Genomic DNA, 12,682 nt, shown 5'->3' with positions numbered 1-12,682 from the left:
AATTTGGGCTATATATTTACACATTAGGGGGGGGGGGGTAAACATAGCATATATTAAACACGTAACCTAACCTAGATACCTTTTAGTCCCCCTAAACCCCAAAAGACTAATGTTTAAATCTTTTTCACGGAATGAGCAATATCTCAACAATGCTGCGGAAACCTGTTTATCAATACCGGCTTTGTGATTTGGATGCGGTCTTTCTTTCGTGTGTCCTGTATTTCAGAAGAGTACCTTTATTTAATATAGTATGCTATACTTTACCCCCACCCCCCTGATGCGCAAATATATAGCCGAAATTCGTTTCTAAACTATTATATTTTTATCCTATTTTGTTTCATTTCATTAGCATTAACCAAACTTCTCTTCTCGCGTGTTCTACAGATAATACGACAGTACCAAGAGTTGTCTTTAAAAAGAAAGAAAAAAAAAAAATCAAAATAGGATGTCACGGATCAACGCAACCAGATTTGTTTCCTTAATTTTTGTTCTGATGAAACTTCTCTTTGCCCTATCTTCCTTCATGCCCTGCAGTTTTCAAGTGGAACTACTACTACTACTACTACTAACAACAACTCACTGCAACACCAAGCCGCCTGAGGCGAACACAGCTACTCCCTGAGGCGAACATAGCTACGCTACTCCTCCATTCTTATTCAATTTCTTGTTTGTTGAATTCATTTACTTTAAGGGGAGGGGGATCATTGATGCTAAGCTAGAGGAACGGTTATATCATGTTCCTTCTGTGTAAGCATGCATTCTTAAACATTTGAATACGGTAAAACAGAAGCAGCTAGCTTCGTCTATTAGAAGGAACTATAAGGAGCTTTAATCGTAATCATTAGAAATGTGATTGGGTTTCCATTATTATTTTTGTATCAAACAAGACAAATATAAGAACTTGGAATTTTGAACTCTTTGGAGGTCCCCACAATTCTACCACTAATCCCAGAATTGTACTGCTATATCAGTTTTTTTTCAAATTTTAATACGACATCCATATGAATTGTTTGAATATTTTTTTAAAGGATTATAATAATTTCCCGCAAAAAATAGTTCCATAGTTCCTTTTTCTACACCTGGCCCACATAAAAAAAAAACCAGCAAACTGAAGCGATAATCCAAAATCAAATAAGAACGATTTCTGAGTTTATTTTATTTAATAAAATGGACACGTACAGAATAACACATAAACTAAAAATTTCCTAGACTATACGCCGAAACTTTCCTGCACAAAAACTTGCAGTTAATTTAAGGCATTATAACCTTTTTTAAATCACTAAAGAACTTCAGCGTGAATAGCGAAGACACCTTGTCAGAACCTAAGGCATTTATAAGAGCACCCCTTGAAACTAGAAACTGACAAATGTTTAATTCGCCTCGTCTGGCAGCATAATATAGAGGCGTGTGATTTTTAGAATCTAATGCATTTATAGTTGCCCCATTTGAAACTAATAGTTGACAAATATCTAGACTACTTTCTTCAGCTGCATGAAGTAAAACTGTTTTCTGGGAATTATCCTTGAGATTTAAAAGAGCACCCTTTGAAACTAGAAGCTGACAAATATCAGATGCGCCGCGTCTGGCAGCATAATACAAAGGCGTGCGATTTTTAAAATCTAATGCATTTACATTTGCGCCGTTTGAAACTAGTAGCCGACAAATATCTAGTCTACTTTCTTCAGAAGCATGATGTAGAGCTGTTTTCTGGAAATGATCCTTCAAATTTGGGTCAACACAGCCATTGGTGATCAATACAGCCATGCGTAAATCGCATAAAATGTTTTCATTCACATCAGTTTTATCTTGGCCCGATTCCTTATCTTTATATTCCTGCATTTTTTCCACTTCTTTTTCTAACTTGTCTATGGTTGAACTCAATTTGGTCATTTGAAAATAAAAGCTGGATAAAATTCCATCCAAATCACGCTTTCCTATTTGGCTTTGGTATCCTTTCAATTTATCTGTAAGTGAGCTTGTCTGTCTAATAGCATCCATTACTTCCTTCCGTAATCTGAATCTTTTTTTCACTTCTGGGGTTCTATAAAACATGGATAGCATTTTGGCAATAATGGCGATCTCTTTGTCTAGTTGTTCAAACGCCTTTTTAGCATCAAGTCCTAATTTAGAACTTCCAGTAGATTTAAAGATATTCCCTTTCTTCACTACTACTCTCTTCTCTCCTAGAGCACACAATACATCTCTGCCCTTCTCAAAATTTTCAGTTTTTCTAAGAACTTTAGTTGACATGATAGATTGTTTGCTTTGCAGTAACTTGTTTAACTAATATTGTTTAACTAAAAAGAAAATCACTGGGATCAGTCTTATATTCAAGAGGTGACGTCATTTTTGCCGTGTAGTATGTAACTAGAATAGGCTGACTTGTGATGACGTCATTGAACACTATTTTCCATTTTATCAGTCAATTTATAAGTTATTTGCGATGACGTCATCCAGAATAAGTTGCTTTTCTTATTCGGTATTAACACTCTGCTTTATGCTAACAATAAAAAAAATACTGCTAGCTAGCGTAATAGATGACGTAATACAAAGGGCAGGGGTGTCTTTTGAGAGGGGGGGGCCAGTTGCCTCCCAAATAATGTGGAGAAAAAAATAATATTGCCTTTTGAATATCCGGATATGGACCCCTTTTGCCCCCCCCCCCGCTCCTCCCCCAATAAAAATGCTGGAGATTCGCCCCTGTCGAAGGGTAAAGGGTTAATAGGTCTGAACCCCTTCCCCTCGAAATATTTCTTCGACTATTAAATTGTTGTTAAAATGTGGATTAAAAATTTTGATTTGATAGGCTTTTGCATAAGAAGCATAGCAAAGGCTGGAGGCGGAAATGGAATTAAATCAGAAGTTAAATTCAGCCACATTTAGATTGTGGATGCCATCCACAATCTAAATGTGGCTGAATTAAACTTCTGATTTAATTCCATCCAGTGGATGGGATTTGACTGTCTTAGGTGAATTCTATTAAAATCAGTTATTTTTTTTTATTGTTATTAAGAGAGTTCAGGGTGCAAGATTTGGTTTGAAAATTGGTCTTACAAAGATCAGAGATTAAGACCATGCTTGAGCGCAAGAAGGTCCGAACTGCCTCTCTGAAAATTTGCATGAGACCTTTACGGGCAGTAATGGGAAGTGTTCTCAAATAAAATGAAATGATGATTGTTATCATAAGCGTGTTGAGCCAAGGTGGAATCAAAAGTTTCAGGTATTTTTCGTAGCTTCATGGCTTTATCGGTACTTGTTAATTAAACAAAACACACCCAAGAATTATGCTTAGGTTAGATCTCAGAAAATCGATTTTATAGCAACAAAGACATGTTACGGGTGAAACAATACATTATACTTGTATAATTTTCGCTATATATTTGCAAATTTGGGGGGAGGGGAGGGTTAGGTTAGGTTGTATGTTAGGTTAGGGCTGCTGTACTCTATCCCCCCCCCCCCTTAACCCCCAATTTGCAAATATATAGCCCAAATTATATTATTATATAAACTAAAGGTTATACGAAGGTTATATTTTATTAACTTCACTTCTTGGATATGTTTCGTTTAATTAACAGGTACGGCCTTGTCTATTGATAATTTGTGTTCCAATCTCTCTCCTAGTTGTTGGTGGGTCCTAATCATGGTCCTGACCACAGGAACACGGGAATTTAGGCACACCACTACCCTAATCGGGGCTAGTTTTATCCCCCCCCCCCCTTTCCGCAGTTGGAAATGCTCTGACTTCTTTACACCCTAAAATGTAACATTGAAGTTATGTTTATTTAAAATTCTTCCTGGTCTATCACTCAGTCTTAGGAATAAAGGGTAAAACAGTTTTTAATCGCCCATCAATACGATGCCTTAAGGTGAGGGCTGAGATGTTGTTAGTGTATAAGAATAGACAAAGTGTCTAGTGTGCAATAGAAAACAATTAAAAATTAAAACAAGCTGAAATTTTAGGCAAGTATAATAAAACTTTACAACACAAATAAAAAAATGGGAATTTAGGTAGAAAAAAAAGAAAAAAGTGAAAGTTTAGTTAAGCACAATAAAAAAAAGTAAAAATGTAGTAAACAAAGACTCAGAAAGTGAGAATTCAGTGAACAAAAATTAAAAAAGCGAAAAATCAGTGATATAATATATATAAATTATTCTAAAGCTTTACAACAACAAAAATGAGAATTTAGTTTGAAGAAATGAAAAAATGAAACTTACTAAACAAAAAATGAAAAAAGTAAAAATTTAGTGAATAAGAACTGAAAAGTGACAATTTTGTGAAGAAAAACTGAACAAGGGAAAATCTAGTGAACAACAAATAAAAAGTGAAAATTTTAGTGAAAAAAAACTGCAAGTGAAACTTTGGTGAACAAAAATAAGCATTAAATTTTAGTCGGATACAAAGTACTGGTGTTGAAAGTATAAGGAATTAAATGTGACATGTAATAAATTAATGAGAGGGATGATTTGTATTACGGAGTGTTAAATGTTGGTGTTTTTAGAACTTTTCGGGCTATTCCCATACTTATCCTTTGTCAAAGTGAAAATATTGAAGTAAATGTATTTCAAGCTGGCCTGGAGTTCTAATTCTGAGAGGGAGTAGAATCACTCATAACGGTGGGGCCGAATTAATCAGCCGTACCAGTCATAGAGCAGATACCGCCAACTGATCGCCGAACCCGTCCTAGAGTAGATACATCTACCTGTTCGGTTGATACCTCTGGAGCGGTAGCAACAACTCCCAGCTTCGTCAGGCCGAATTTCCAGGCTCTTTTTTTAAATTCCCATAAATTTGTTTTTGCAGTAATCTTCTACTATTGAACTTAACCGAAATGATAGTTACCAGTCCTGAATCAGTTTCAAATGGTAATTTAAATATCACTAGAAAGTTCTTCTTTTGAAAACGTGCTTTTAAACTTCGATTACTTTTGGTCGTAATGTACCGGGAGTAAAACACGATATACTTGAAATACCAAAATAAAGTTCCTTCTTTAATTCGGACTCCTATAATTAAGCTAAATCTAGTTTCAAAAATGAAAAAGTCCTTAATCAGCGAAGACAAGAAACTGCAGTCTTTGGATTTCGCTAAGACAGTGAGCAATAAGAAAAGTGCTACGCACAATATTTTTAAGGAAGTTTAAACGATAAGAACCGTGTGAACGCCTTAATCATCAAAAATATTTAAGAAGTATTATTGGACGAGGGTTCGTGTCCTTGGGCCACGCAAGCCAATGGCAGGCAGTCCCTAGAGCGCAGGACGAAAGAACTGCGTTTGGGAGTGGGGAAAATGTGTTTTTTAATTTGAATATTAAGTTGGATCTGAAGGAGTTGGCACCGCAACCATTTATTTGTCTTTGAAGTGACCCATTGCTGTACAACTAAGCATGTAAGTTTAATAAATCTATTGTCTTTTTATAAGTGTTCGTTTCTCTTGTATGTCTGAGTCTAGTCCGATAATGGGTAACTAGTTCGCCAGTCTCCAAGGTAAATGCTCCCAAAGGAATCTGATCTCCAAGTGGCGCTATAGGAGAAATCTCTCTCGCCACGAGCAAACCTTTGCTATTACCACAATTAATTCCTCAATGGTACAAATGGCGAGGTCTGTAGTTGGAGGAAAACTGCGAACTAGTTAGGCCGTTTAAACTTTGTAATTCAAGTTTAATTTTTGGAAAGATACAGACATATAAGAAAATTGATTAGGCCTATAACCTCTAGGCTACTATAGTAAACCCCTTATATCTAATTTTATATAATAGCCAACCCCAAAATTTTTTATTAAAATTTTAATATAAATTTATATAAACGCAAAAAAAAAAAAAAAAGAAAATATGGACGATCTAAATGAATTACTATTAGTGCAAAATTTAGTCGCAAAAAATATAGAAATTGCGAAATCTATCACGGAATACAATGGTCAATCAGATATTGACGAATTTAATATCCAATTGACCCAGTTTGTACAATTAACAAAAACAGACATTGGAGCGTTAAAAAACATGCTCCTAATACGATTAAGAGGCCAGGCCTTAACCTTTCTAAAACAGGTCGAGCATACCATAGGAAATAACGCCAACTTGACAATAAATACAGTGGATGACTTGTTAAAATCATTCAAAGAGAGATTTATAGAAACCAGTTAAATAAATAAATTAAAACATGGAGTAGTGAACTTTGATTTTTCACAAAATATAAGGGAATATCTGGATAATATACGCATTTCTGTAGAAGCAAAATACGGAAGTGGTTCGGGGCAACTGTATGAAAAAATCATACTAAATACCTTTTTGCAAGGGCTACCCCAAAACTATATAGAGTAGTAATATCCAAGAATATTCAGACGTTGGATCTTGCAGTCCAAGAGGTAGAACGACTAATTGAAGTTGATAAAATGGTTGCTAATCATAGTAATACAAAAATAAACAGCCTAGGCGACTCAAACGCGAACCTAATCTTCAAGGGCGATCAGACATCCCCCAATTTCTTTTCACGGGATAACTCCCCAGTAGCACAAAGAAACAAAACGCCAGAATCCGCTAGGCAGAAAACAGTACGTTTTCAGCCCATTAACCCTACAATAATAAGGTGCCATAACTGCAATCATGTTGGCCACAGAGCAAGAAAGTGCCACTACGTCACCACTGCCATACCAAGAAAGGCTGTCGGTAATACGCAAAATTACGTTAACCATTTGTTCAGAAAAACAAATTTTAGCACCAGTCGTGCAATAGACTATACTAAGGGGGGAGTGAGCCACTCAGTACCTTATACTGCCTACCACCCACATCTGTATAACCCTTTACCCACCAGGCAAATTAATTACCGGTTTGAAAACCCAAATACTCGCCAAGGTCAATATAATGCGAGAATGCAATATAGAAATCATGAAAATTTGCCGATGAGAAATGAAAATTTTACAAGCCAACGGCACTGGCAGTCAACGCCAGCACATGGCACTGACACGAGACATCCACGCTACCATAATAATACAGGGCAAAGACTGGAAGACGTAAATCATTTAAATATGCCTACGTAGCCTAATACGTCTGAATATCTATTACAGGCACGGACAAATGAAACAAATTATCAGGGTAACTCTTCAGGCCCCTCAGAAACATAAGACGGACCCAGAGGGTGCCAGGAATAATTAATAGGTCCAGAACAATACTAGTGCCTTCTTGTAGTGATATTATTAACAAGTTACCTATATTTAATGATTTTTTTGTAGAAAACGTTTACTTTACGGCCTTAATTGACAGTGGAGCTACTGAAAATATCATAAACTCTTGCGTATTTAATACGTTGCCTCTGCACATTAGGCGACAAAAAAACCCTAATAATCCAAATTTAACAAGTGTTACAGGCCATAAATTAAACGCAAAAGGGTCAATTTGCCTAAAATTAAAAAGAGACAACAGAACCTTCATGACAAATTTTATTATATGCGATAATCTCCCATATGAAGCTATTATAGGGGCAAATTTTCTAAGGTCTAATAAAATACTATTAGACGTAGCCAACGAGAAGTTTGTATACCCAGCTAAGGTGGGGGAAAATATTTCTACCTTAAGAAATCGTAACAGAAGTTACGAAGATAACATAACAGTAAACAAAATTTCTAGTAGTATAATGTAAAAATCCTTTGAAACTCATGTCTAGCATCGGCAGATCTTAATGGGAAATTTATCCAATTATCCTAAGAAATATTGCAGAAATGAATCATATTTAAATAGTAACAGCGTCGAATCTGCGAAAATACAAATAGCAGATATGAGAAATTAGAGATCAAATGAAATCATGAAAATAGTGGACTTGTGGACAAACATAATAAAACCCAACGTGAAGCTACAAGATGCCGCAATGGCGCAGCATAGCGCCAGCATGAACCTAATAAACAATAAAAATGAAGAGAAATATTACGGATTTGCGATAAGGAAAACAAAAGTCCCTCCCAAAACGATGCAAAAAATCCAAATATCACAAATGATCGAGCCAGTAATTAGCAAATCAGAAATATGGTTTGCGACACCGTCTGAAATACCCGAAAATCTGCTATGCGAGGAACAGATTATATATTATGACAACGGGGAATGTTTTATTTGGGTAACCAATAACCATGAAAACGATACAATTGCAATTAAAAAGGTGACGTTTTTAGTCCAAATCGAGTATTTAACGTAAAATGATTTTAATAAATGGGAAAATTCAAAAGAAACCTAGTTAACGGTAGTAAAACTTCATATAACGAATATCCTATGACTAAATTGAAATTTGTAAACAAATTTAAAATGGATCATATTACGTATTTGTAACTTAATAAAAAATTATGCTATTTTTTATGTAATTTTATGGTTTTTTTTTCTGCATCTGAAAATGACATCGGTATTATCCCATTTTACCAGCATTCAATTTTAACGACTGGTAATCCCGTAGCAAAACAGCCATATCGTGTGCCATATAAGCACAAAGAGTGGTTAAAAAATAAAATCCATGAATTAGAAAGGAACGAGATTATACGCCCAAGTATAAGTCCGTATAGTGCACCAGTAATCTTAGTGCCAAAAAGAATGGAGATTTTAGACTCGTTGTAGATTATAGGGTTCTCAACAAACAAGTAGGTAGCGATAAATTTCCTTTACCAGGAGTAGACGAAATTCTTGACTCAATTTCAAGCAAAAACTAAATTTTTAACTCCTTGTTCCTTACCCCAGGCTAAAACCAGGGAAAAATAGACAAACGGGACTTCCATAATACCGAATTTTCAGTGTCTAATCTGGTTCTTATGAATACTTGAGAGTACCCTTTGGGCTTAAAACAAGTTCAAGCGCGTTATGCAGACCCCTATTGCACCTGTTATGAGGATTAAAGAATATAATTCATTTTGTCGATGATATCATATGCGTGGGGGAAAACACTGAGCAACACTTAGCAACTTTAGCTAAGGTGTTCGAGAAGTTCAGGCAAGGCAATTTAAAATGCCGGCCCGAGAAAGTAAATTTATTTCAATCCAAAATTAAATTTTTAGGAGTAGTAGTAACCCAGGGAAAGATATCCCCAGACCCTGATAAAATAAAATGTGTTGAAAACCTCAAGCCCCCCAGAACTATGAAAGAATTAAGGGGAATTTTAGGACTTACGGGCTACTTTAGAAAATGTGTACGCAATTATTCCCAAATTGCGAAACCCCTCACGGAATTAACGAAAGGAAACTCCCATAGTGTTACCTGGTCCCAGGAAGCTCAAACTTCCCTAGACCGACTCAAAAAGGCGCTCACTTCTGAACCAATTTTATCACTCCCTGATTTCGAAAACGGAAAATTCATCGTTACCACTGATGCTAGCTAAAAAGGCATTGGCGCTTTTTTTTCGCAAATAATCCCGAAAAGAAACCCTAAACCTCTACAAGGAATACCTAAACAAATTGAAAAAGTTATGCGCTATTCAAATAAAACCTTATTAAAAGGCGAAGGTAGTTATTCCGCCATAAATTTAGAATTACTATCTGTTATCTACCACTTGGACAAATATAGGCATTATTTAATTGGTAGAAAATTTATATTACGATCAGACAATAAAAGCTTGCAGTACCTGCACACATTTAAAAACCCCACGGGCATTCTATCTAGATGGATTATGAAAATCCAAGACCTAGATTATGAATTTGAACACTTAAAGGGAAAACAAAACGCAGCTTGCGACTTTTTGAGTAGATATCCAGAAAATGATCCGTCGGAAACTGAAGAAAATGAAGTTAATGCTATCAATGCTAAAAGCAAACATGGATGTAAGAAAAACAAAGCCAAAGACGCAGTAAAAGAAAATAAGATTAAATATTGTCCCTTGTCTTTGGAAAATATAAAAAGAAAGCAAAAAAAGGACAAAATGTGTGTAGCACTAATTGATTATTTTGTGAATGATGAGGCGTTACCGTATAAATTCAAAACCATTAGAAAAGAGATAGATAATTTTTACTACGACCTTGATGAAGAAATACTGTGTAGAATTGTGACTGCTGAGACAAATAGAAACCAAACCTCGATAATCCCTGTATTACCACAAAACTTGATAGGGCCTGCATTTGAATATTTTCATTCGGACACAGGTGGACATTTAGGAGTTATGAAAATGTTCCATAAGTTAAAACAACACTTTTACGTACAATCGGCACTGACAAAACTTAAAGAATTTGTAAGTACATGCGAAGCATGTAATTTGAGAAACACCCCCCAGCTTATCAAAATCCTCCAACGGGAAGGGTCCCAGTAGCAAAATACCCCTTCGATATTATCTCATTTGACCTGTACGGGACAAATGGAGGCTTACCTGTTTCTAGCAGAGGCCATACTTGTATTCTTTCGGTTATAGATCATTTTTCCGGATTTATTTTTGCAAAAGCTTTAAAAAAATCAAGGTGCTTAAGCCACAAGTAAGGCACTTGCAAAATTATTTACAATTTGGAATTCCTAATAAAATTTTGAGCGACAATGGGAGCAATTTTGTTGCAAAATTAACAAAAGATTTAATGAGTTTCCTTAATATAGAGAAAATGGTGACAGCGCCTTACCATCCACAAGCTAATGGAAAAATAGAAAACAGACATAAAATATTTTCGAACGTTCTAAGTATTTATACTAAAGAAAATAGTAGCGACTGGGATAAATTCTTACCTTACTTAACTAACGTAATCAACACTGCTTATTCCGAAGCAACCAAAGACAATCAATTTTATTTACTTTTTGTTCGATATTTTATAATCCCTTTCTATTATATTATTGAATCTCGGCGATATTATAACGACTCAGAATATTATAAACAAGAATTCATAAATAGGATGATGAAAACTTATAAAATAGTTAGGCAAGAATTGGAAAAATGTAAAATAAACCAAGAGCTAAGAAACTAACACAAATTTAAGGGGGATACTGATGTCAAAGTAGGAGACTTCGTTTACCTAAGGAACGAGGCAAAAACGGAAGGAAAAAACTTTCCAACAAATATTCTGGGCCGTACAGAATAGTCAAAAATTACGATAATGAATATACCTTTAAAATGGAGAACCCCGATAGTGGAAAAACTTACAAGGCGCATGTAAGCCGAATAAAAAGAGCAAAATTTCCAGAGAGATGGATGTCACATCCCTCTTCGACTGATTCGTCAGATTCGGAAAATGAGCCCCCTAGGTCAAGACTGGCAGAGCTAAAACCCTTTAATTTTAAACAAGATTATTTTGAAAATGAAAGTGATGAACAAAACTTTGAAGAATTTTTAGCAATGGAAAATCTAGTTGTTCCTAAGAAAAATCCCTAATACCAGGATTTTTTCCTGAACTAAAAACGCCAAAAAGTCCAAAAAGTTATTCATCGGTAAGCGCAGGAGATTTAGATTATACAATATCTCCAAAAATCCAATTCTTCTCCGATAGAATCTCGACCCCATGTCCCCCCAAAAGATTTCCAGACGATATGGTTTCCCCTGCAACACCAATAGAAAGACCCTGTCTTTACAAGAAGAATTAAACAGAGCTGAAGAAACCCCCGGTATTACTGTAAAGAAAACTCCTCCCAAAGATTTAACTAAAACAAACCTGCGAGAAGCTATGGATTTAATAAATTTTCCCATAAAACCGAGCCAACGTACATGGCCCGGGAATAAAACGACCACGGACGAAAATAAATGTAAAGATATGTATTGAACTTTTGCAAAGTAAAAAAATAACTAAGACAGGACATGGACCTTCAGGAGGTGCACCATCTAGATCGAACTTTGTCATACCCTGGAAAACATGTCCTCCAATCCAGGACGGACCCACAAGAAAACGATTGAGTCCTCCCCCAACTCGCTAGATTAGCCACAATTTCCTGAGGTGAGGACTCAAGGTGAGGACTTAGAGAATAAACCTTCTACTTCCAGAGGAGTAGAAATTTACGAAGGAAGAGCATGTGACACCTCAAAGAGTGCCACCTCTAAAAGTTCTAATACGGATTCGTCGGAAACCAGTTCAGAAGAGTCTGATGGTGAATCAGACCAAATAGTAGCTAAAGAAATAGGGAAATCAAGGCCGACCTCAGCAGCCGCACACGGGAAACAAACGATATTAAACGGGAAAGAATTTTTGAAAAAACAAAACAAAAAGTTTGACATTATTTCGTTTGACAAACCTAAAAAGAAAAAACCGCAAGAAACCGAGCATAAAGGCACGACACAGTCAGGTAGAACCGTTAAAAAACCTGACAGATGGAAATATCGCTAATTAATTTAAAGACAAATTTCAAATATATGAATTTAACACAATAATAAATTAAAAAGTTTGAAATTAAATTTAACCAAGTCAATATTAATTAAAAAAAAAAAAAAAATAAAATAACACGCGTAATTTCAAACCGTTGACGATAACATAAAAAAACCAAAGGTTGGAAGCTATGGGTCTAATGAAAACGACAACACGCGTTGGACCACGTCTTGTGGGACGCCTGGGTAGGAACTCAAGGCCCATTATTGTTTTTTTTAATTTTTTTGTAAACGATCGTAGGAAGGAATATTTCTCAGTCCTTCAAGTGTAAGAAATTAGTATTTTTATGCCAATCAGGGCCAGTCAAAACAATACTTAAAGGTTGACTAGAAACTTCTGTGAGCTAGTTAAGTTTTCGTTTTTTGGATCAGAATGCTTTGAAAGAGAAACAGAGAGTTT

The 12,682-nt window shown here is 35.6% G+C and overlaps 1 protein-coding gene across 1 annotated transcript in view; it reads left to right on the top strand.

Moving 5' to 3' along the window:
- The window catches only part of VhaAC39-1 (V-type proton ATPase subunit VhaAC39-1), a 104,777-nt gene that overhangs the window by 34,128 nt on the left and 57,967 nt on the right, over nucleotides 1–12,682 (top strand). The window lies entirely within an intron of this gene.

This window comes from Artemia sp. Qi Xiang Cuo, chromosome 11 (assembly GCF_049724085.1).
Source record: "Artemia sp. Qi Xiang Cuo chromosome 11, ASM4972408v1, whole genome shotgun sequence".
Taxonomy (NCBI): Eukaryota; Metazoa; Arthropoda; class Branchiopoda; order Anostraca; family Artemiidae; genus Artemia; species Artemia sp. Qi Xiang Cuo.
The sequence above is the reverse complement of the archived record's forward strand: the minus strand, read 5'-3'. Positions and strand labels throughout refer to the sequence as shown.